The 26,411-nt window shown below is 36.1% G+C and overlaps 1 long non-coding RNA gene across 1 annotated transcript; it reads right to left on the reverse strand.

Moving 5' to 3' along the window:
• Positions 1 to 20,569: 20,569 nt before the first annotated feature.
• LOC145166116 (uncharacterized) lies at positions 20,570 to 22,150 on the reverse strand. Its single transcript, XR_013740388.1, has 2 exons — positions 21,976 to 22,150; positions 20,570 to 21,204 (listed from the first exon to the last, which is right to left on the reverse strand). It is a non-coding gene; the product is annotated as an uncharacterized LOC145166116 (long non-coding RNA).
• Positions 22,151 to 26,411: the final 4,261 nt, after the last annotated feature.

The following is a 26,411-nucleotide window of genomic DNA, read 5'->3' on the forward strand; positions in this document are numbered from 1 at the left end:
GGGAAGTTTTTGTCTTTATGAGTCGAACCTAACTCCTAGTAACAATTAATGACATAAAATTTTGAATTGTTACACCCGTACTACTGAAAGCACATGATCCGTACTCGAATCGAGGAGAGTCACGGAGAATCTAGGAAGCTTGTGGAATGAGAATTTTTTGGTTATGTTATGATCATTTGGATTATTGTTTTTTAGAATGGTGATGAGCACGCGTGGAGGAGGTGCCCGTACTGATCCAAATGATGAGTGGATGCGAGAGTTCATCTCGTCGGAGATCACCGATGGTATTTTGGAGCAGACTCATGTGATCTTCTGTTTGTTCAAGGAGGGATCACAGAGATTTTGGATGAGCGATTGGTAAGGTTTTTCATTTGGATAGATCGGTTCGATCCGATCCAATCAAGTGAATCAGAATTAATTTCGGTTTTCAAAACATAGATCCAAATAGTCCAAACTAAATTCAAATCTGATCAGATCAAATTAAAGTACAATTCGGTTGGATCGCTTTTTATAATCGGTTTTTAAAAATCGGATATTTTTTAAAACAACATATAATTATAATATTACCTAACTTTATAAAATAAAAAAACAAATAAATTAGTTGTGGTTTAAAGTTTATAAACAACTACTACAAAATATATTAAAGTTTAGTATTTCATAGATAAAAAAAACTTTTGAAAGAAAAATACATATTAAGGTTTTTTATTAGGTGAAACTTTATGAATCTATTTGAAAAATAAATAATTATAAATATATATTTAAAAATAATAATAATACATTGTTATTTGGTTCTTATTTTATAAACTAAAACCACTCCGAAATCCGAAGTAATAATTCAGTTTTGATGAAAACCAATCCAAAAATCCGAATATTCGAACCAAATAATCCAATCCAAATTATCCAATTGGACTCTTCGGTTTTATCCAAATAATGAACAGCCCTAGCGTCTAAGCACATTCCATACTGAGATTATGGCTATTGTGTGAGCTCGCACTCTTACCTCCGTAAGTTTCGTGCTTGTGGAACTCCAGAGTTCTTTGGGGAGAAGGACCTCATTGGTAGTAGGAGGTGTAACATCCTGATCTCCGAAGACCTAGAAAGGAAAGAAAACCTCAAGATGAGGAAGTGACTCGTCGAGTAGATGGGTGACTCGACGAGTAGGAGCGCGAATTTGGTCGCAGGATAAGTGACTGACTCGGCGAGTTGGCCAGGTTTTGGGAAAACCCTAAATGCGGGACTTGTACCCTATTTAAAGAACATTACAACCCTTCTTCAGCCCCTTTGATACTCTCTCAAGTTCAGAACGAAACCCTAGAGCCTCCCTTGAGTTTGTGAACCATTTTGTGAGTCGTGAAGCATTTTGAAGCTTGGAAGAATAAGAAGAAGGTTGGAAGGACAAGGAGGAAGGAGTAGATCCAGAAGATTCACTCCAGTTGCTGCTCATTTTGGTAATCAAGTTCTCACCTTGACTTCTAGTTTGATAGATCCCTCTATGTTCCTTTTTATGGAGTTTATGGTCCAAGAAGGATGTCTTATGGGATTTGGACGTCCCCAAGCTAGATCCTTCCAGATTTAGAGGTGTTCAGAGTAGTAGAGGCATAAAGGTGGAAGCTTTATGCCATTATACCTCTCCATACAAAGTTTAAGGAGTTGTTTTGGCCTTTTGAGCAAAAAGGGCCATGCATGGGTGCAAAGGTAGTGGCTTTGTGTGATATCACGACCCTAGGAGGCCGGATCTGGGTCTTGGATACCTTAAGCTTGTCTGAAATCGTCTGAATGGTGTTGGACATAAAGAGACTCGGCGAGTCAGTTGTGGGACTCGGTGAGTCAGGTCAGTTCTTGCCCCAAAACCCTTCTGTTAAGGGTGTGAGTGAGCTTGGAAAGGGACTCAGTCGGCCTGAGTCCATAATGGTTATGAAGTTCATCATACTCGACGAGTTCAAGGAAGAACTCGGCGAGTCTAAGGCAATTTCCTTAGTTATGAAGATGGACTCGACGAGTTGTTCATACAACTCGACGAGTCACAGACTAGACACATTCATACGTGGATGATGAACTCGACGAGTTCAAGGATAAACTCGGCGAGTCGGAGGAAGTTGGTCCCGATTGTGTGGTTGAAGGAGAACCCGTCGAGTTATTGCTAGACTCGACGAGTGAATTCGGGGTTGTATGGGGTTGGAGTAATATGGACTCGACGAGTTGGTGGACCAACTCGGCGAGTCAGGTCAACTGGATGTTGAATTTGACCATTGACTTTGATCAAGTTTGACCAGAGTTGACTTTTGGATTATTATGGTCTAAATGTTGTTTTGGGTATTGATAGTTCGGGAAGTCGAAGGGTCAGCAGTTCAGAAGTGCCGGTTAGCAATCAGAAGTGTTTAGCGAATCTTCTGCAGTGTGAGGTGAGTCTCCTCACTGATTGTATGGGTCTACGGCCATAATGTCGGCCCATTTAGTTTATGTATGGTAGGAAGACCCGGGGGTTAGCCCTAGGCATTATGCATGAAAGACCAGGAGGAGGCTCCTGGCACACAGTATGCTATTATGTATGGTAGGAAGACCCGGGGGTTAGCCCTAGGCATTATGCATGAAAGACCAGGAGGAGGCTCCTGGCACACAGTATGCTATTATGTATGGTAGGAAGACCCGGGGGTTAGCCCTAGGCAATATGTATGAAAGACCAGGAGATGGCTCCTGGCACACTGTATGTTGTTATGTATGAAAGACCAGGAGATGGCTCCTGGCACACCGTATGCTGAGTAGCCTAGTAGAGTAGTATTTATAGTTGTCTTTGTGATGCTCGCATAGAAGACCATGGGGTGGCCCGTGGCACTTGTCTGTAAGACTCAGGGAGTGGCCCCAGGCTTGACAAGGAAGACCACGTGTGGCCTGTGGCATAACAGCAAGACTATGTTTCGCACATAGCACCTTACTTGATTATGGATATGTTTGTTATGTATGGCTCATGGTTACGTATGGCATGTATGGATCAGTTGATATGTATGGTATGTGGTATCTGGGGAACTCACTAAGCTTCGTGCTTACGGTTTTCAGTTATTTGTTTCAGGTATTAATGTTTTTTCCAAGGAGGGAGCTCGGGGCGATCGCAACGCATCACACCATGTTTTCTGCACTAGATAATCTTTGGGATTTAAAACTCTGATAAATGTCTTATTGAGAATGTTACTAAATGATTGAGTAAAATTTATTTAGCGGTTTTTTTAATTAATCAAAACGAAATTTTTGGTCTTGAATTTTGGGATGTTATAGGAGGTGGTTAGTGGACATGGTGAATGCTTTCGGGACAAGCTTCAGCCCCGAGGGGTCGAAGGTCATATGTAACACCCCGTTTATTAAATAAATAAATTAATAAATTAATAGTAGCCCTAAAATCCGTAATAATATAGCAAGGTGTTGGTCTCGAGGGTTAATTGTTAAAATTTTGGAAGTTGGGGGTTAAAAGTGTAAGTTCTGGATTTAATTTGAAAAGGATTTCAGAAGTCAGGGTGCGTTTGGTAATTAATGGACTTAAATTGAAAAGATTTGAAGGCTTAGGGGGTTGATTGGTAATTTCGGGACTTATTGTGAAAGGAAATTATGGAATCAGGGGCTAAAGGGTAGGTTTTGGGCCATTGGAATGGAATTGTGAATTACACCCAATCACACCATATGATTTATCTAGTAGAGTGATGGACTTAATGGATTAAGTCCTTCATGGGTTAAGTGAGAAACACTTAACCCTAATTGTCATTTTATGTGAAACCCTAATTTCACTTGGGCCTTGAGTTGGGCCTTTCTATTGGGTTTTAGTAATTGGGCCAATAATGGGCCATCCAAGAATGATCATATGGACTAGAATATTTAGATGGGCTTTAGGGTAAGATCCATATGAGGGTTTGGGCCCAATTTGGAAAATTGGGCCATAGATGGGCCATAGTTTGGGCCTTGATGGTTATATGATATTGGGCCATTAGAATGCCAAATGTTTGGACTGGACTAAATGGTCGGGCCTTAAGGGGAGACCATGTAGAGGTTTGGGCCCAATTTGGAAAATTGGGCCATATGTTGGACTTTGGTTCATAATTAGACTTTTGGGCCTTTAGATTGGGCCTTGGGCTTGAATCAAGCTAAGTTAGGGGTAAAGTAGTCTTTTGCCCCAAGCATGGACTTATGGATATTTGTTGGGACCCAATTATTAATTGGGTGTTATTTCGATGTAACAGATTCGGGAATCTGTCATCCAGCAGCTAGGGTTTTGTCCGTGGGACTTCAGCAGCGTGAGGTGAGTTCTCCTTCAATAGGAACGGGTCTAAGGCACCAAGGCCAGCCCGTATATGTGATATGTTAGTAGCTGAGTGTGGGCGGGGCCCGTATCTCATTATTACCAGAGTATAGATATCAGCCAGATTGTTGGATTGCTATACTTGTTGTCTGTGTGATACTTGTATGTGTTTGTTTATATATATGAGTATGGGCGGGGCCCGTATCTCATTATTAGCTGAGTGTGGGCGGGGCCCGTATCTCATTATTATTTGAGTATGGTTATTGGTATAATGGTAGGTTGTGTATTTGATATATGTGTGATACTTGTATGTGTTTGTTTATGTATGTGAGTGTGGGCGGGGCACGTATCTCATGATTGGTTGAGTATGGGCGGGGCCCGTATCACCTAGTCAGCGAAGTATGGGTGGGGCCCGTATCTCCTAGTCAGCGGAGTGTGGGCGGGGCCCGTATCTCCTAGTTAGCGGAGTGTGGGCGGGGCCCGTATCTCCTAGTTAGCGGAGTGTGGGCGGGGCCCGTATCTCCTTGAGTGTGGGCGGGGCCCGTATCTCTCAGCAGCATGATTTTGTGTATGGTATGTGGTAGTTTGGGGAGACTCACTAAGCTTCGTGCTTATGGTTTTCAGTTTTGGTTTTAGGTACTTCGGTTTTCAAAAGAAGGAGCTCGGGATGATTGCAGAGCGCACACCATTTGTTCAGCCTGGGATGTTTATACTCTGATATATTTGACAGATGTTATGATATTCTTGAGATACACGATTCATGATTTTTATTTGTTGAAAGATAATTATGGTTTTATTAATGATTTAAAACGAAATTTTTAGACTGTATTTTTGGGATGTTTCAAGTTGGTATCAGAGCCTTGGTTTGAGGGATTCGGGCACACTCTCGGGTGTGTCTGAACTCAACCTAAGGACATGGTATGAAATTTTTCAAAAGAAAATCATTTTTACAAAAGGAATTTTTAAAAGAGAAAAGAACTTTGAAAAGAGAAAAGGGTGTGGTGCATGCAATCAGCCGAGTTCAAGTAAGCACTCTCAAATTACCCATACAAGTTTATTTTATGATATGTTTATGAGAAATGGATGCTAGATTAGGACTAAGGATCTAGGAAGGATGCCTTATGTGCCTATTATATGTGTATCAGCTTTATGAGAATTGCATGCTAGATTAGGACTAAGGATCTAGGAAGGATGCCTTATGTGCCTGTTATATGTGTATCAGCTTTATGAACTGCATGCTAGTACAAATTAGTCAGGATGATAGCCAGAGTAGTATATGCTTGATTATGTGTACTCAATGTTCGAATGCTGCTTGCTTTGTGCTTTTAGGAGTTCTAGTTGTCTTTTACTAACTAGTAAACGAATATGTTAAGTTACATATTGCAAGGACTAAATAATTTCAGAAGGTTAGGTCTAGCTCTATTTCGCAGCTCTTGTTTGAGTCCAACCGTTGTAGGGTAGGATCTCTCATTCGAAGAATTATCTAGTCTGAGTAATATGTAATAGTATTCGCGAGCTAGTTAGGGGAAGAAAGCAGGGACTTCTTATGCATCTGATGGCGGAGAGTGGGATGGTGATTACCTTAGGGCAAGCCTAGGATGAGAGTAGCAGAGAGCGGTAACAGTAGAAGGGACTTGGTGGAGTCAAGGCAGTTCTTGAGGAAAGTACGGATAAATGTGGTAGGTAGTATGGGCCCGTACTACTGAAAGCAGAGGATCCGTACTCGAGTCAAGGAAGGCTGAGATAAGACCAGGGAACTTGTAGTGTGTGATATCCCTCGAGTTTTGACGAGTATTATGATGATTTTCATGGTATATTCCCGAGTATGGTGACGCTACGTGATAGACCTGATGGTAGTTCTGGTGTCGACGAGGGATCAAGCTCGGAATCTGAAGTCGGGCAGCTTGATGATCAGATGAGGGAGTTCATTCCATCTGAGGTTACGCAAAGTATCACTTACCAGACTCCTGTGATCTTCAGTATGATTAAGGAGGGCATTTTAGAGATTTGTGATGAGAGGCTGAGTGCATTCTGCACTAAGATAGCAGCCATGATAGGGGCGCGTACATTGATGCTTCAGGAGTTCAAAGCTTGTGAAGCTCCAGATTATCATGGGGCTAGGGACCCCATTGCTAGCAGCAGATGGTTGGCAGATGTCGCCAAAATTTTCGTACCAGCCGTAGTCTCGAAAGGGGACAAGGACCGACTTGCTTTCTACCTCCTGAAGCACAGGGCACATGATTGATGGGAAGATTTTGGTATAAGGTTGAGTGATGATGCGGTTGATGCTATGTCATGGGATGACTTTTTGACTCAATTTTGGGCAGAGTGTGCCCAGGCGATCGAGGCGCAGCAGTTGGAACAAGAGTTGTTAGATCTCCACCAGACGAATGAGACTGTGGCAAAGATCACTGCCAAGTCTCAGGAAAGAGCTTATATGGTACCACAGTATGCAGCAGATGTGATACTTGTATGTGTTTGTTTATATATGTGAGTGTGGGCGGGGCCCGTATCTCATTATTAGCTGAGTGTGGGCGGGGCCCGTATCTCATTATTATTTGAGCATGGTTATTGGTATAATGGTAGGTTGTGTATTTGTTATCTGTGTGATACTTGTATGTGTTTGTTTATGTAAGTGAGTGTGGGCGGGGCCCGTATCTCATGATTGGTTGAGTGTGGGCGGGGCCCGTATCACCTAGTCAGCGGAGTGTGGGCGGGGCTCGTATCTCCTAGTCAGCGGAGTGTGGGCGGGGCTCGTATCTCCTAGTTAGCGGAGTGTGGGCGGGGCCCGTATCTCCTTGAGTGTGGGCGGGGCCCGTATCTCTCAGCAGCATGATTATGTGTATGGTATGTGGTAGTTTGGGAGACTCACTAAGCTTCGTGCTTACGGTTTTCAGTTTTGGTTTCAGGTACTTCGGTTTTCAAAAGAAGGAGCTCGGGATGATTGCAGAGCGCACACCATTTGTTCAGCCTGGGATGTTTATACTCTGATATATTTGACAGATGTTATGATATTCTTGAGATACACAATTCATGATTTTTATATGTTGAAAGATAATTATGGTTTTATTAATGATTTAAAAAGAAATTTTTAGACTGTATTTTTGGGATGTTTCATCATATTTGCTTCTTGTCGTCTGAGAGAGAGATCGAGATTGGTGGGAGGAGGTAGATTTCGCTTTGGAGGCGAGGCCATTAAGATGATGACTTGGGATGAGTTTGTGACCCAGCTTAGGGCGGACTTGTACATTCGCGTACAATATTATGCCAAATCATATCTTTAGCTTGGAATCTGGAGCTATACATTCGTTGAAGCCTTGGAGTCAAAGGAAAGTACCACAATACTTTTTATGGTACTTTATTCCCCTTTGTGGTTGCGTCCACCCATCTACTCTCGTTACAAATCGGGCAATTTTGCATGGAATCATCCTCCTTCAAAAAACAAAGCACAATCATACTTGCAAGCATGGATGGACTGATATCCTAACCCTATCTTTCTCAACTTCTTCTTAGATTCATAGTGTGTGGTTGGAATCTTGCTCTTCGAAAAAGCAACTCTTAGTAACTCTACAAGTTGGTTAAACGAACTATTTGTCCATTTATTGTGCACTTTAATATGCAACAACTTTGCCATGAAGTTTAGGGAAGACATCTCACAACATGGGTATAACTCGATATTGAGCTTCTCAAACAAAGCATCAAATTATGGGTCTATACCTCGTCCCTCCTCATCTGCATTTTCTCCATTTGTATTTTGTTCCGCCATAACATAATTACATCAAACATCTCATTAGTTGTTGGAGTGTTTGTTCTTGGCATCGAATAGTAACCTAAATTTGAAGCAACATGTTTCTCACAGTGATGATCCCACATAGTATATGATTCTAAAAAAGCCACAGTTATGTATGTGGGCATAAACCATAGACAACAACTGCCAATACATATCCACACACTTTTTGCATGGGCAACACACTTTGCCTTCAAAGTCGACATGTTTCACAACAATATCCATAAAGATTTTAAGACCTTCCAAGAACTTTGGAGACATTCGCTTCTCGGTAATCCAACTCTTATCGATCGTCACTACCGTTTCATTATTAAAGATTACATTGTATACATATTTATTGATAGTTAGATTGTATTTTGGCTATAAAAACAAGTTAGAGTTTAAAGTTTACTCTACGAGAAATAAAAATTGGAAGGAATTGATAAAGTATTCACAAGTATATAAAGAAATATATACCCGAGAAGTAAAAATCGGACAAAATTGATAGAGTATTCACAAGTATATAAAGAAATGTATACCCGAGAAGTACAAATTAGACATAATTGATAGAGTATTCACAAGTATATAAAGAAGTATATATCCGAGAAGTAAAAATCGGACGGAATGGATAGAGTATTTAGAAGGGTGGGCTTCTAAACCCACTTTTTGAATACCTTATCTCATATGTGGATGTGTATTGCATGACTCCTTGTTTGAGAAAAATTTGGCAGCATTTCCCCTTAGCTCCCAAGTATATAAAGAAATATATACCCGAGAAGCAAAGAGAAAATGAAAACCAAATTTTTCTTAAACAAACAATCATGCAATTCACATTCACATCATAAATGAGATAAAGTATTCAAAAAGCAGTCCTAAAACAGGGACAGCACGAAATTAATTTCTAAATCAATTTCGGGCACGTATTTCTAGGCTCTTGATGATTATGAAGAAAATACTTAAACTAAAAATCAATGATTCAATGTGTTTTCATACTTTTGTTGTTAATAGCATCATACTTTTGTTTGTTAATTATAGCATCATACTTTTGTTTGTTAATTATAGCATCATACTTTTGTTTGTTAATTATAGCATCGTACTTTTAATAGCAACATACTTTCATTATTTTTGTTTTCTATTATAAATATAAAAAAATTAAAATATAATGATTTAATAAACAAACTAATAAAATTATGTTGCTATTAATAACCTTTGTAGTTAGGTTTTCTTTAATAACAACGTACTTTTGGTAGTTTGTTTATTAACGCATTCTATTTTCACTTCTTTTCATATTGATAATATATATCGTCTTATTTTTTTACTATAGCATTGTATTTTAAATATTATTTTGTTTTTTTCTATTATAACAATTTAATTTTGTTTTTTCAACTATAATATTGTACTATAAAACCATATTTTCAACTAAATAAAAATATATTAGGCACAAACCTATTAAGCTCCTTACAATACAAGCCAATATCAACCATTCATTAAGCATTCACTTACACAACACATTAGACACTTATCTTGAAATTAAATGCAAACATTTTAACTTATCAATTACACACTTTATCACTCCATATAATTATGCAATACAGATAAATGACATACAATACATGTAATACATCCAATTCGAAATCCAATTTCAATTTCGGTTTCATACAAGCATACAATACATCCAATTCAAATTTCAATTTCATACAATAAAGCAATACATCCAATTTCATACAATCATACCTTATAGTACCTTACATTTTAGACATCTAATTCCAATTTCATACAAATATGTACACATCTAAACACAAAATCAAACAAATCATGTCCAATACACCACGGTGAGCATAAACAGAAATCAATTATACAATTGGTTGGATAAATGCAATTTCAACCAAAATAGGAAAAAAACAGAAGAGAGAGAGAGAGAGAGAGAGAGAGAGAGAAATTAGAAACTTACTTTAAAATTGGTGGTGTTGGTAGCTGAATCACCTAAAATAATTGTGGCCGGCGGTGGTGAAGGCTCTGAAGGGAGTGGCCGACGATGGTGAAGGATGTGAAGTGTAACATCCCGTTATTTTCATTATTATAAAAGTCAATACAAGTCAACCCCGTCAAATAAAAGCCCAACTTAGTGATTTATTATTTTAATAAAGTTAAAATAATTATATATGATACACTTAAACACTTAATAAAAGTGTTGTAAAAATTAAAAAGTAAAGACATCAAAAACCGAAGACCATAGTAGCCGTAAACCCTCGCTTCTTCTTCCTTCTTTTCTTTGCTTCGGACCGCAAACCTCGCGTGAACTCGCTTCGGCCGTGAACTCGCTTCGGCCGTGAAATCACTTTAGCTGTGAACTTGCCTCAGACCGTGAACCCGAGGATCTTATCTCCTCGGGATGTGTTTACGGTCGTACACTCTTATGTATATATACAAGTATGACTGACTTTTCCTCCATTTTACACACTCCAACCGAAAACTCTCTCATTCTCTCTCAAGTATCAAAGGCCAAAAACCTCCTCTCTCCTCAAAAACATGTAAAATTCTCTTAGAATCTTGTAAGAAGCACACCTTGATCTTGTAATCAGCCTACAAACACTTCCAATCATCCTACCTTTGGGCCGTAAACTCAAGAACATCAAGTGTTCTTGGGCCGTGAACACCCAGGCTGGCCGTGAACATCTTGCAGCCTTCCATCTTTGCTTCTAACACTCTTATTTGTAAGTTAAACTTGCAAATTAGTTCGATTCCTTATCATATTTGTGATTATATTCACTAAAAATATACATATATTACATGAAATGCTTATAGGACTCGGGATATAACTTGTGGAAATAACATCCTATATTGAACCTCCAATCGAACCACTCACAAAAAATGAGTGCATACCCCTACATTTTTATGATTTTTAACTGCTTTAGGGGGGGGATACAAGTGAAACACAATAAAAATTGTGTTAATATCTAAAATGTTTTTAATGTTTTTAGTGTTTCTAAATTGTTATAATTATCAAAATTACATATTTATATATGTGTAAATTATATAATTTGGATTCAGAAGATTTAGAATATGTAATTTGACCCCATTTCCTATTCCTTGTTTGGTTGTGGGCTTGGGGTAAAGTTATTTAATCGAAGGTCTAATTAATCACAATTATATAAAGGGCTAATGTCATAAAAACCCTCAAGTTTTTAGGGTTTTGTCGGTTTTGCCCAAAGTTGAATTTTATGTCCGTTTTTACCCTAACATTTTCCAAAAGATGTTCGGTTTTACCCTTTTACCAGTGATAACAGGTTACCATTATATTAACTTCGCAAAAAACCCTTCAGTTTACAGTTTTTTTACGTTTTTACCCTTAAGTTTATAATTTTTTTTTACACTTTTACCCTATGTATTTTTTTCATATTATACGTATTCATGCAGAAAAATCATATTTATATACGAAAAAGTTTTAATTAAATATTGTATTTACATTTTTTTAATGTTATTTCTTTATATATATATATATATATATATATATATATATATATATATATATATATATGTGTGTGTGTGTGTGTGTGTGTGTATGAGTTTTTTTCTTGGATAAACCATTTAAGATGTAAAAAACACAAATTAATATGTTTTTAGAACTACAAATACGTATTTTTATGTATTTACAAATATACATATCAATAAAAAAAACTTGTTCAATCATAAACATGTTTATATAAATATATACATATATTTTTAGAAGTGTAAATATGTATTTTGATATATGTTTTTTTTTAAAGTATAAATATATTTTTAGAAGTATAGATACATATTAATATATAAAAATGTAAAAATATGTATTTATACTTCTAAAAACTATATCTATAAAACACGTATTCATAATTATAAAAATATTATTTATATTTTTAAAGGGTATAACCTTGCAAAAACACACACACACCAACAAATATATATATATATATATATATATATATATATATATATAACATTAAAAAAAATATAAATACAATATTTAATTAAACATTTTTTCGTATATAAATACGATTTTTCTGCATTAATACGTATATTATGAAAAAAAATATTTAGTGTAAAAGTGTAAAAAAAATTATAAACTTAAGGGTAAAAATGCAAAAAACGGGAAACTTAAGGGTTTTTTGCGAATTTAATATAATGTTAACCTGGAAAACCTGTTATCACCGGTAAAAGGGTAAAATCGAACATTTTTTCGAAAATGTTAGGGTAAAAACGTACATAAAATTCAACTTTGGGCAAAACCGACAAAACCCTGAAAACTTGTAAGTCCCTAATTTGCCTGTGTATCAATAGATCCGTTTGATGGTGCGGAATCCCAATCAAACGGATGATGTCAGATCAAATAGAAGAGAAGGAGAAGAAGAAGATGATGAATCTTGTTTGAATTGATTAGAATGAAGTTTCCTTACAAGATTCACACACTCCCTTCTCTGTATTCCGTACACTCTCTACTGTTCATCAATCTATTCCTCACACCCCTCACCCCTATATATACTCGACTGGGCCGCAAACTGGGTTTACGGCCGTAAACGGAGTTTACGGTCGTAAACACCCATTGGGCCGTAAACACTACCTGACCGTAAACACATATAATATTACAGAAAATTACAATCAACTAGAAAAGCAAAGTATAAACCATATTTTTGACCCAACAATCTCCCCCTTGGTTTATAGCTTTCTTTTCTTTTCTTAAATGACCCAACAAGCTCCCCCTTAGAAGTAGCTGGCTTTTCTTGTCAATCTTCATCGAGAGCTTGGCTTCAGCTTTAACTTCAAATTCTTCACAACTTCAAGATGAACTTGATGAATCTTCAATGAACGACTTCATCTTGAGCAGTTGGGCTTTTCTTCAGAATTTGACATTGAACGCACGTCGGGTGAGGAGGCTTGATGTACTGATTCTTGAAAGATAGCACTTTCAGCTTGAGAATCTTCAGAGAGAACATCAGAGAGAACAAATCTTCTGGATCACTTCAGCAGGTTCAAGATAGCAGCAGACTGATTGAGGAGGCTTCAATGCAATCCGTCACATAATCTTCAATTGCAGCTTCACCTTGCTTTTGGGGTTGAAAGAATGAATGTCGAAAGAATAATCTTCATTTCTTGCTCCTTTGAATGAGAATTCTTCGATGCTCACGGATGAAACTTTGGTTCAGAAATCTTCAACACAAACTCCATGAGTTTCATCTTCACCTGAATTCACTATTCAAGACAAAACAAAACTAAAAGAAAAATTTAGCACACAATATTTTTGGATTTTCTTTATATTTTTTGAAAAAGAAATAAAACAGAAATAACACTATTTTTGGATTTTTAATTTTCTGATTTTTTTTTTTTTTTGTTTTTTTTTTTTGTTTTTTTTTTTAGTTTTTAATTCTCCCCTAATATTTAAATTAGAAGAAAACTATGAACAAATTTAACAAGAATAAAATGATATCTAACTTTAAGAGTGATTTGGGATCAAAGTTGTTAGACAGCCCTAATCCACTTGTCGGTACCTTTCATATTCACGTCTTTGTCTGGTCGATCGCTGGTATTGTGGTCCACTTAAGCACGAAAAATTATGACAGATTTAGGACATACTATTAGTTACAAGACAAACTGATCCTAAGTTCCTAGATACTATTTCTTAGGGACCATTCAGCTGACGACGACCAGGGATATTGTTGTCCACCTAAATTGAGCAGCGAGATCTATAGACAATCTGTAAGTGTTCAATTTTTAATTGTACTAGAACATGGTTCCCGCTTCCTGATATGCTCCGGTAATCAAGGACTTCCAGAATACTCCTTACATCGGGTGAGCAGACAATTATTAAGAGAGAAGATAAATTTAGAATGCATATGCTATACACCCAGGTCGGATTTCTTCCAATCTCGCAGAGGGTGAAACATATGACTAACTGAAGTTTTAGAGGGATTGAGAAGTAGAATGGTGCATATACTGTGTACCAGGTCGGATTATGAGTCACGCAAAGGAGACAGTATATGGCTAACAGACAGAAAGAATTGCACAGATAGAAGATGCAGAGAAATAGAATTGCATATGTTACAGTCCAGGTCGGATTTTGAGTCACGCAGAGGAGGTAACATATGACTAACAGATAGATAGAGAAAGAAAACAATTTTCTACAGACCTAATTCATCGGAATTCACCAGTCACCCCCATCAATACCGGAATTAAGCACAGAATCCGCACATCGAGGAAAAGTTAATCCATGGTTCCAAGTACGGGTTCATTTAATGTGACGAGTAGATTCCCATATATATCTCCCTGCTCAACCTATCCAAGCGTCGTATTGTCAGGCTAAATGGATCTAACTAGGTTAAGATTTGTCAAGTCTAAGAATCTCTTAAGTTCAACTCTGCCTAGTCAAGTCCCTTTAGAATCTTTCGTGCCTACCAGCGCATCAAACCCAGAGCATAGACCCTTCAACTTTGGGTACGTTATGCAGACTCAGATTGCCTGTTATCACTTGATAATATCACTTCCCAAAACATCTCACTCAAACTCATTTCATTAACCAACATATTTTTGGATTTTCTGATTTTCTAATGTTTTTGGATTTTCTAAAATTTTCTAATTTTTGTTTTGTTTTTATTTCTCCCCCTAAATTTGTGCATAGGAGAGAAACAAAAGTAAATGCGCAAATTTAAACTATCCTAAAACAAAAATTAGTCTTTAAAGCGAATCAGCTTACGAAAAACTCATGAGTATAAAGAGGAAAACTCAAACCGTAAGTCACCGATTGAATTTGCATCCAGAAGGTCTGAGAACAGCACGTGTAATCTCAGAACAGATCCGAAAATTCTTCATGTCATTAAGCACTAACCCCATGTGTGATCCCTTCTTTTCTTCCTTTCCCGCAAAGGACACATACTCCCAGACAAAGTTATGAATGTTGTACAGTTGAGAGATGTCCCCTATCATGTGCCTGGAACAGCCACTACCAACAAACCGAAGTCTGATGATATGCCTCCATAGCTGCTCCGACACAGAGCGGGATTAGTTGGTCTTTGGAACCCAGTCCATTTTGAAATTGGGTCGACCTTTGTCATCCTTGCACGATACTCTCTCCCATGACATATCCTGTTTATCACAAACAGAAGATGAAGAAATATTAGAGTCATTAGTTGATTTGGGAGAGTGAGCCTTTGGAACCCATTTGTAGTTGGGTTTAACCCATTTCTTTTCCGATCCGATGAGTGGCTCAGTACTTGCTTTTGATCTTGATGTCGGCCGTTGAGATGACTTTGATTTTGGCTTCACGGGAGCATCTCTTGGATTTGGCTTCTTGGCCGGCATTCCCTTCTTGCCCTTGGGATTCGGATTCTTGGCCTTGTGGGATTGATTCTTGGCCTTTTGCGCGTTCCAGTCACCATGGTCTGAACGTGACCTTGAGGGGTTTCTTTTGAAGTATCTCCCTCTTGGCGCGTTCTTCCAGCCTTGTGCATAGTAAGGAACGTATGCGCGATTTGGACAATTTCTGGCAATGTGTCCAGCTGTTCCACAGTGAAAACATGTCTTTTTCTTCACTGTGAAGTTGTTTCTTCCTGCCCCTGGTGGCGTATCCTTGCCTTGTCTCTTGCTTTTCCCACACACACAGTTACAGTAGGCACTCTGTTTCACTGGAATTGGTGGCCTGTATTTCTGAACAGCAGGTTGATCAGAAGCAACTAAGTTCGAAGCAACCGATTCAAAGTTCAAGGAGATGTTGGTTTGTTCAGTTGTTTTCTCCTTGTTCTCATCCTCTGCTACTTTACCTGTACATGAAGTAGATGTGCTAGAAACAGGAACATCAGTATTTTCAAACAAATAATCAAATATGTCAAAAAAATTTAATTCAACATGATCCGATGCAAAAGCATCAAAGGCATCACAAGATGTATCATCAACTTTAACATCAGAAACAGAAGGTTGTTCATTGGAAACAGAAACATCAGGTTCTTTAACTTTGTGCTTTGACTGATCTAAGGATTGATCTGAAGGGGAAGTAGAAGCGTCAGTACTTTCAACATTTATAAACCCTCCTGTGACGAAACCAGATGGTTTTCCATAAACCATAAATGGTTCACTGGCAATCTCATCGTTAGACAAGGGTTTATACTGATATGTGTGATTATAAGGAGGAGGCACACTATCGTATCCCAAACCCTTTTGTTGGTTTCGTTTAAAATCCATGCAATGATCGATCATGTTGGCAACTACCTCGCTTGATCCATCAAATTTTCTAAATTTAAAATCTGCATTTTCAAATTGACCTTTTAATGAATCAAGCTCGGTAATTAGCACATCATTTTGCCTTTTAATGTAATTATACAGTTCACATTTTTCACTGTATTCTGTTTGAATTCTTCTAAAATCCTTTATTTTGGTTTCTAATTCAGCCATCAGGGGTTTCTGTCCTTTCCTGAGTTGATATCCTTCATATCTCAGGTCCTCAACTTCTCTTTTTAATAAATCAATTTGTTCCCGAAGAAATTTAATCGTAGTTTCACAAGATGGAGTACATGAAACTTTAGTGATTGGAACGTTTGAAGAACTCAATTTTTTTTTAAAAAAAATGCCCTTTAACTAAAAACTCAAAAGTCAACCTAAAAAGTCAAATTTAAAAAGTTAAACTGAAAAGTCAAACTTAAAAGTCAAACTTAAAAGTCAAACCGAAAAGCTAAATTTGAAAATTTAAAAGTCAAACAAGAAGGTCAAAGTTTAAAGTCAAAGGTCAAACTTTAAAGTCAAAGTCAAAACTTTAAGTAAAAAGTCAAAATTTAAAAACTAAAATTTTTGGTTGAAAATGGATTTTAAAAATAAAATTTTTGAATTTTTGGGTTAAAAATGACAAATTGCGAAATATGGAAGCGACTGGGAGAGGTTAAGTTCAAAAATTCGAAGTTAAGTCACAAGGATTGGCTTGCTGAGTTGGTTAAGCGCGCTGACTTGTGAACTAGAGGTCCCGGGTTCGATCCCTGGGAACCTCAAATCGCGTGGATTTTTTAAAGCGACGCACTGATGCGAGGCTGCTGCGATGCGAGGATGAAGCGAGGCCGAGGATCCGAGGCGCGAAGGCGAGTCCTCGGACCGTAAACCCCGGACCGTAAGCTCCGAAACCCTATCCGTAAACGCCGCCGCCGACCGTAAACACTTCGGAAGTCGCTGTTCTTGACGAAAAACAGCGTTTTTGCCCCTTTTTGCTCCAAAACTCGATCAAAAACTCGTTTTTAGGAAAAACGCGAAGAAGAAACCCCCCTTATTTTGCCACGATCTATCCAAAAACGCAAGAATCCTTCAAAAATAAGATCAAATAAGCTCCAGATCTGACAAAAATGAGTGATACAATCCAAGCTCTGATACCAATTGTAAGTCCCTAATTTGCCTGTGTATCAATCAGATCCGTTTGATGGTGCGGAATCTCAATCAAACGGATGATGTCAGATCAAATAGAAGAGAAGGAGAAGAAGAAGATGATGAATCTTGTTTGAATTGATTAGAATGAAGTTTCCTTACAAGATTCACACACTAACACACACTCCCTTCTCTGTATTCCGTACACTCTCTACTATTCATCAATCTATTCCTCACACCCCTCACCCCTATATATACTCGATTGGGCCGCAAACTGGGTTTACGGCCGTAAACGGAGTTTACGGTCGTAAACACCCATTGGGCCGTAAACAGGGTTTACGGTCGTAAACCTGTTTACGGCCGTAAACACTACCTGGCCGTAAACCTGACCGTAAACACATATAATATTACAGAAAATTACAATCAACTAGAAAAGCAAAGTATAAACCATATTTTTGACCCAACAAAACTTGAGGGTTTTTATTACATTAACCCTTATATAAATATTACATTTATATAAACATAAAATGGTTTTCAAACTTTTAAATACTATTTGAGTACACAGAGTGGATTTCATAGAACGATAGTATTACAGATTCTTACAAAAGTTGACAAAGGTTTTCATTACCGTAAAACAAACAGTAAACTATAATAGGTATAGTTTAGAGAACTTATTCATTAGTTTCAAGGTTCAGAATACATAACAGAAAAGAAACAAAGTACATAACGGAAAACGAGTAGAGAACATTTTTCAGAAAGCAAACAGAATATTTTACTGATAACAAACATATAAATCATAGTATATGAAACTTACTTACAGTGTATTTCTTTCAAAGTAACTTTTCATTATTTCACACGTAATCATCAATATAGCATTTGTGAGACAATCTTCACGTACTTTTCCAAGTACCAACCAAGTCCTGAAATTATAACCAGAATCTTCTCGAGGGAGAGCGTGACACTTGTGTATAGATCTATACGGGATTGACAATCCCGCACCAAAGCTGCTTGCAACAGCTAGGTCGGCAGACCTGTAGTGACAAATGTTGTAGCTTTTGCGACGCCTGAAGAACGTCGTGTTCAGGCCATCCTAGGTCATCTAGTATGGTTATAATAACTCACAATTTGGTATTGAATAAAATGATTAGTGTATGAATAAGGAAACAACTTCACATAGTTTTATTAAAATTAAACTATAATACAATGTTTTACAAGTATAGGTACAGAATACTATTTCGGTACAGAGAAAACATACTTTTCATGATTTCTAGTGAACTAAATCACAATTTACCACATTAGAGTACAGTAACTTTCACACATTTTACTTACTTTATACTACAACAGAAAATATAGGATTTTCTGGGAAAACATGATTACTTTATCAAAGGACAAGAAAAAATATTTCAGTTATAAACATATTTATGAACTCACCAACTTAATTGTTGACACATTTTCAAAACTACTTGTATTCTCAGGGAAACAGTAATACAGGTACAACCACAGCTTTTAAGAAGACGGAGGTCTATAAACTCATGTCTTTAAAACTTGTACTTTTTGTGACATATACATTATGTTTTGAACACAGATGTAAAACTTATAACTTTGTAAATACAATGGTTGTTGTTGTACTTTGATTACTATTATGCATTGTTGTGATACTGTACATGACGTCCTTCACCCATGAACATTTCCATCATTCCGGTTTGGGGGTGTGACATGAAGGCTCCAACCGAAAAAAAAACAAAAAACAAAATCAGTGCAAAAACTTTAGCAATCACAAACTAAGAAGAAAACAAGCACCAAGAAGCATACCTCCTAGTTGCACCGGTGAAGGGAGGAACCGGAGGAGAGGTGTGGTCATCGACGGAGCGAGAGAGAAACATAATTGTACACGATCTGCAAAATGAACGCAGCCGATGTTTTGTTAGGGCTAAACCCTATGCCAATGATATGTTGTCGGTATAGAGAAAGTAAAACTACGTCGTTTCGTGTTTTCGTAAATAAAAAAGTTAATTAAAAAAGGGTTGTACCAACGACATCTCGTCGGGACAGATATTTCACGCAGATTGTCGCATCATATGCCGACTACACGTCGTCGGGATAGCCTTAGGAAAACGACAACGTTTTTTCTTTCTGCAACACGGAATATAAATAAATCAAAATTATTTTTTTAATAACCTATACCGACGACATCTCGTTGACATAGTTTTTCAGAAACCACGAAACTTTTATTCATTCCCGCCGAATCTATGGCGACAACGTGTCGTCGGTTTAACTTTTCTAGTCAAACAAATATGGTCAAAGTTGTAGAACTTTATGTCGACGACATGTTGTCGGCATAGCTCTACTTTAGCGACGACATTTATCGTCGGCATATGTCTTGTCGGCATAGATTTAAATTGTTGTAGTGTTTGTAGCATTTTCGTTAATTTACCTTGTTATTGATATCATAATATTTTTAAAGAATATGAAGTATTTCATCTGTACACATAGTTTTCATGGAAGATGTTATTTCGATGTTTTATCTGTTTTAATAATAATAATAATTGAGCAGCTAAAAATTAAAATATAGTTTATGACGGAGACAGATACGCTTTTTTTATTGCATCTCGCGATCATCCTACACGACCACTTGCATACTTCAAAATACGAGTCAACATTTACTTTTTCGTAGTGGAAAATATGTTGCATGTTAAATAATAATAATAATAATAATAATAATAATAATAAAATATGTGATGTCAAAAGGGCATTTGATTGATCATATATAAGCTTATGTAAATTATGAGAGTATCACTTACATATATCATGTATAACATTATAAAGATAACATCTTGCACTTAAATGATTTTTTTTTTAATTTTCGATATAACAGTCTCAATTGTTTTGTTTTGCTTAATATCTACGGGTTAAAGTTTAAACACGGATTGATTACATCATATGTTCATCTTGAATTGGAATTAGATACGTCTATATCTTATTAGATAAATAATTAAATATTATGTTCATATAACTGTTAATAAAACATATATTATGAAATTTTGTTTGAAGCACTAGAGACATGTTAATTAACTATAAAGTCGAATATGATATCAAAAGAAAATGCAAAATTGTCGGATAGATTCTACTTTTGTTGGATTCCAGCAGTTTCCAACATCTTAAAAAGCAAAACCATACCCTGAATGCATTGCAACATTGTACAGTACAATTACTTTATCTCACCACTGATCTCTATAAATACCTATCTCTATACCATACTCAACTTAACCAAACATATAACTTTACTACCGAATAACAAAATGAGTTCTCTGACACGTGTTTGGATGGCCGCCGGCGTCGCCCTTGTCAACGGACACACCGATCAGGGCTGCAAACTGAAATCGCTAATCAAGTCTATCCGCCACAGCAAGAAGGCCTTCACTTCCTCCACGGGCGCTGAACACTCCGATCTCCGCCCATTTTCCAGCTTACTTGGAGCCAAAGTCGACGTCGGGAACAAGAAGACGAACTCCGATGATTCCCTCCGGCAAGTCATGTACTTGAGCTGCTGGGGACCTAGCTAAGATTACTTCTTTCTGTTTCGTAAATGTAAAGATTCAGAACCGCATTTTATAAGTTGTGGATTTTCTTGGTTCTTAATTATGACCAACGAAGCAATTATCAATTAAAACTATTTATTACCTCTCCCTATTATCATCGTTTCAAATTTTCATTAAACGAATACTTGAACATCCATATTATATATGATAGACATGTTATAACCATCTTGACAAGGTGCAGCATCACGTGTCTCCTTCATATATACACATACGATACACAAACATTAAACATACATCATACACATATCCATTAATAAGGGATGGAACATAGGTGAGACTAAAAAAAATCAAAACCATATAGATAAGTTTAATTGAATTCGAAATTTTGACATATCAAAAAACAACTAGATTAGTAAGTTTAATTGGATTCGAAATTATAATATATCAACTAAACAAGACAGCTTTATGCTCTATTATAATGATTGCAATTAGATCGATTTACTACAGTAATCATATCTTTGATTTTGTATATATCAAATTGTCTACTTGGGTCATTAATTAGCTATTTCATTAATTAAGATTTTCAATACAACATGAAGTCGATCGAGCTTGAAAGTTGTATATATTTCATAGTCGCAGACTAAACAAAGTAACTTTGAATAATTACCTAAAGGGGAGTTGGTTTCCATTGATCACACTAATAAATATAACAATGGTATGGGCCAAGCTATACAAAACTAATCCATGGCCTAAATATTACATAAAAATAATTAATATTCCCCACGGTATAAAAGTGGGATAAAGACTAAACATTCAAACTAGATCGCAAATCAGTAAATAATCGTGAGGGAATGCCTTTCGTAAATATGTTAGCATATTGTGATGAAGACGAAACATGAATCACTCAAATGTCAGTAGTAGCAACTTTGCCACAAACAAGTGAATATAAATCTCAATATGTTTCGTTTTCTGAAGCTAAGAACAACAGAAATTAAAGGTGACTTTAGACGAAGAAAGAAGCTCACAGAACAGGTGACTTTAGAACTGTCTTAACGTGCTTCTTTTTTCAGTGGTGGCTTGCGGGCTGAGCCTTCCCCAAGCTTGGTTGACCCAACCCTTTTGTGCGCCTCTACATTCCGTTAATCGTGCACAAGTAACACCATACCAAATTTCACATCTTGTAAAATTGTCATTTTTTATAAATTTATTGAACTCGCGTGATGTAGTTTGATACCAATCTATAACTATATATACACAAAAGTACTTGTCTAACTAAGGAAACAAATTTTTTTTAAAGAACCTAATCTAAAACAAAAATATACTAATGTTAGTAACTGAATTAGTTTTACTTTTTTTCATGTTCGTATATGTCCATGTAAAATTTAAAAGAAAAAAAGAAAGAAAAGAAAAGGATGTTGTTTTCTCTCTTTTATTTTAGTCTAAGTTTTCTTCGGATAGTTACAAAAGTCTTTGTCAAGCATTAACCATGTTAGATATTGGATAAGCTATGTGAGGTGCTAGATAATTACAAGTTATATCACCAGAAATAAAATTATAATCAAGTCTTTGTCAATTTTTGTTGTTAAAACAAAAAAACAAATATATCACTGTACTTTCACAAAAAAAGACAATGCAATTTCTAATCCATTTCACAATCGACTTCAGCACTTCACTATCATCTTACCCACCCCAAGTGCGTAGAACGAGTCAAGTTTACTTTTTCAGTATTGACTACCATTTCCAACTTTTTTCTAATTTAGGTAATTTCTTTGACCAACGTATTAGATGAGATATAAGTTGTATGGGTACGAATTCAATTATCCATATACAAATACATATCATAATCTGTGTTTCAAGCATTACGCATTGCTTGATATATACTTAAAAAAATTATGTATTTGAATGTAACTAGTTTTGTTTAATACATTCTACAACGTCGGGTGTGAGAATTTAATATGGGGATTGAAGAAATTGTGTTTAGACTTTAGATAGTTCTATGATGAGATCAAAATTATGAGTTAGTTGATCTAACATCAAGAAGTTATATTACTTTCTTGCTAAAAAGAAGTTATTTAACAAACTAAAGTAATTTCGAAGAATAAACGATTATTTTGAGATAAATCTGTAAAAACGATTATTTTGAGATAACACGTAGTTTAACTGGTTTTGTTTTTTTTTTATATATATAATTAACCGATTTTGAAGTACATATTATCAGGCATGAAAAACATTTAGGGACATAGTTTTTAAATGATGTTTGTTTTCATCCAAATTAATGAAGGCAATAAAAAGAGGTTGAAGAAGGCCTAGCTATCAATGAGTTTGATATGCAATCAATAATAATATCGTTGATCGAAACAACACACTAGCGGGCACTCACAAGTCATACCATACCTAACTTACCAAATATAACTTTTTGTTCTGTTTCTTTTAAAAAAGTATTGTCTAGTTTAGTTTTTATAAATTAAAAAATAAAATATGTATAATTCCGTCTTAAAGGAACTTTTTAACAAGGCTAAAAGAAAGTGGTCCAAAAAAATACCACGAGTGGTGTTATTTTTACCATAGCAAAATAGTTGCAAGGAAGAAGATAAGGAATGTTGTCATCTTTACAAACATATTGGGCTCTTTTTTTTACTCTTTCCACGGTGATGGAACGGTGTTCTTGTGGCATTCTAATACAAAATATAAAAGAGTGGACACTTTTAGGTATCTTAAATAAATGTTCATAATTGTGATTTTGTCAAAGATGACCAAATGAAACGCCCGATTATTAATAAATGACTAAAAAGTGACCTCTTCCAATATTGAACAACGAAATTGCAGAAAGACTTCTGCAGACCCGCCTTTCATATGCCGAACTCATGCCAACGGTCGAATAATAAGGATTTTTTCGTAATTTTACTTGAGTCTGTAGTAGCTTTTTACCGTGTTGTCACTTACTCATGCTCCCTTGTTGTCGTTTGATAGTTGTTGAGTGTGTTAGTGCGGATTGAGTTAGTAATGACTGAGTTAAACTTATATCTGACTGAAACCATGATGTTTGATTATGTTTCTGACTACCTGTGATGAATAATAAAAATAATTATTTTACCATTGTGTTCTATATTGTTGTGTTGGATATAATATATTTGTTTGAAAAATTATATGAATATGTTGAAAATAATAATAAAGTCAATCTCATATTTATTGGTTAAAGTGTTAAGTTATTTTTGATAAAGGGTATATTGTGTTCAAAATATATTTACTTGGGTTAAAGTGAAAGTGCAGGGAAGAACACGCGGGTCAAAGTCTTGGATCGGGTCTCTTCGGGTTAGCTCCGTATTCGAATGACTGACATATAAAAGAAGAGAGAGAGTGAAGACAGATGATATCTCTCATCTTCCAGTTCATACGATTAGGGTTTTCTCTCTCGTTTTACTCTTAATTCTTGAGTGTATTTTGACAATCTGTAATGTCTTTGCATCTTGTTTCATTCTAGATGAGTTGTGTATTCATTCGTGTATGTAACATCAGTTGAACTGATTAGAATAGGTTGAGAGTGATAAGTTGTGAGGGTAGAATAGGATTTGTGTAGTAAGGTTTCAGTTGTAAGTACATGAAAACCTTCTGTTTCTTAATCCTCTAATGATATAAGAAATGAAGATGTTGGGAAATTTATCTTGTCTGATTTCAACATGGTATCAGAGCAGTAAGGCTCGTTGTTCTTGATCCTGACGCTTTAGTTGTGTTTGTTCGTCGTTTGGTGTTCATCGTTCAACAATCTACGAAAGGTTTGTCTTCTTGCTTGCTTAAGTTCGTTTTCGATTGAATCTGAGTAGATTTAGGGTTTTGTTTGTTATATACCCTTGATTTGGGGTTGTTATTTGAGATCCTGGTACTGCGAGTGTTTTGGTTCATCTTGCAGGTTGACGTACGTGTTCAGTTCTTGCTGTTGCGGTTTTTGGATTAAAACTCTGGAAGTAATCGATTAATCCCTCTAATTTGAAATAATCCTCTTGGGGTCGGATTTCATCACCGATAAACCCTTGTAGGGAACGGATTCAAGGAGTCGATTTCAAATAAACTCATTTGCCTATTGCACTATGAGGGTTTCTTGTTCCCTTCTTTCTCTTTCTTTAGCGATAGATGTGGGAGATCCTGGTTGTCTTGAGTACACCAGTTATTTGTTTGTGTTCTTAAGATTGTTTCTTGACTTTCTGACTCTGTGTTGATTGTCTTGGGCCCCGACATACTGTGGTGCCCATCTGGACTTTAAGTCAACACTGGTGTATGTTTTTTGTTGTTTTTAGTTTATTTGTTAATTCTTTTTGTGTATCTTCTGTGATTTACTATGACTGGTGACACACCTGAAGGGAGTGGTACTCCTAAAGATAGTCCTATTGATTTTGATGACCCTTTATATGTTCATCCCTCTGATAATGCTATAACATCTATAATAACAATTAAGTTAACTAGTAATGAAAATTATCGATTGTGGCGTAGTGCTATGTCTAGAGGTCTTAAGGCTAGAAATAAATTGGGTTTTGTGGATGGTACTATTACTCTTGAAAACACTGAAAAATCTAAATCTGCTAAGTGGGAACGTGTTAATGTTGTTGTGTGCAATTGGATATTAGGATCAATTTCTGAAACTATATATGCTAGTCATGTTTATTCTGATAAAGTTAAAGATATTTGGGATGAATTGTTTGAGACTTATAATAAGGCTGATGGTTCTTTAATTTTTAATATCCATCAACAAATTAACACCTTAAAACAAAATGGCTCTTCTCTTTCTGATTACTACAATAAACTTGATTCCTTATGGAAAGAGTTTGATGGTTTAACTAGTTTAACTGAATGTGTGTGTGAGGCTGCTACTAAGCTTAGTGATCATTCTAAGTTGATGAAACTAATGCAGTTTTTGAGTGGTCTTGATGATGTATATAATCAAGTTAAAAGTCACATTCTCTTAATGGAACCTTTACCTAATGCCAAAACTGCCTTCTCTATTCTTTCTAGAGAAGAATCTCTTCAAAAGAATGGTTCTTTGAGTTTTGTTACCTCTTCAAAACCACAGGTCTCTGTTTTTAATAGTAAGATTAATGATTTTAAAAAAGGACAAGGTCAAAATAGGTTCAGAAATCAGGGGTTACAGTGTAAACATTGTAATCTTAAAGGTCATACAATAGAAAGATGTTATAAATTGATTGGTTATCCAAAATATTTTAAACAAAAAAATGAAAATAATAATCAGAATAAGTCTTTTCTGTGAATTCATCTTCTGTTGGTTCTAATAGTAATACTGTAGTTTCTTCTGATTTTGTTCATGATAATGATGTTCACTATCTTACAAGTGAACAATATTCCAAGTTTCTTCGTCTCATGTGAGAGCTCTACTAGTGAGGATGTATCTGCTGCTGCAAATATGGCAGGTACATCTATGTTTAAATGTTGTAATTCTTTTGTTAATTCAAAT

Source organism: Lactuca virosa, chromosome 3 (genome assembly GCF_052849685.1).
Source record: "Lactuca virosa cultivar CGN04683 chromosome 3, Lactuca_virosa_CGN04683_v6, whole genome shotgun sequence".
Classification (NCBI taxonomy): domain Eukaryota; kingdom Viridiplantae; phylum Streptophyta; class Magnoliopsida; order Asterales; family Asteraceae; genus Lactuca; species Lactuca virosa.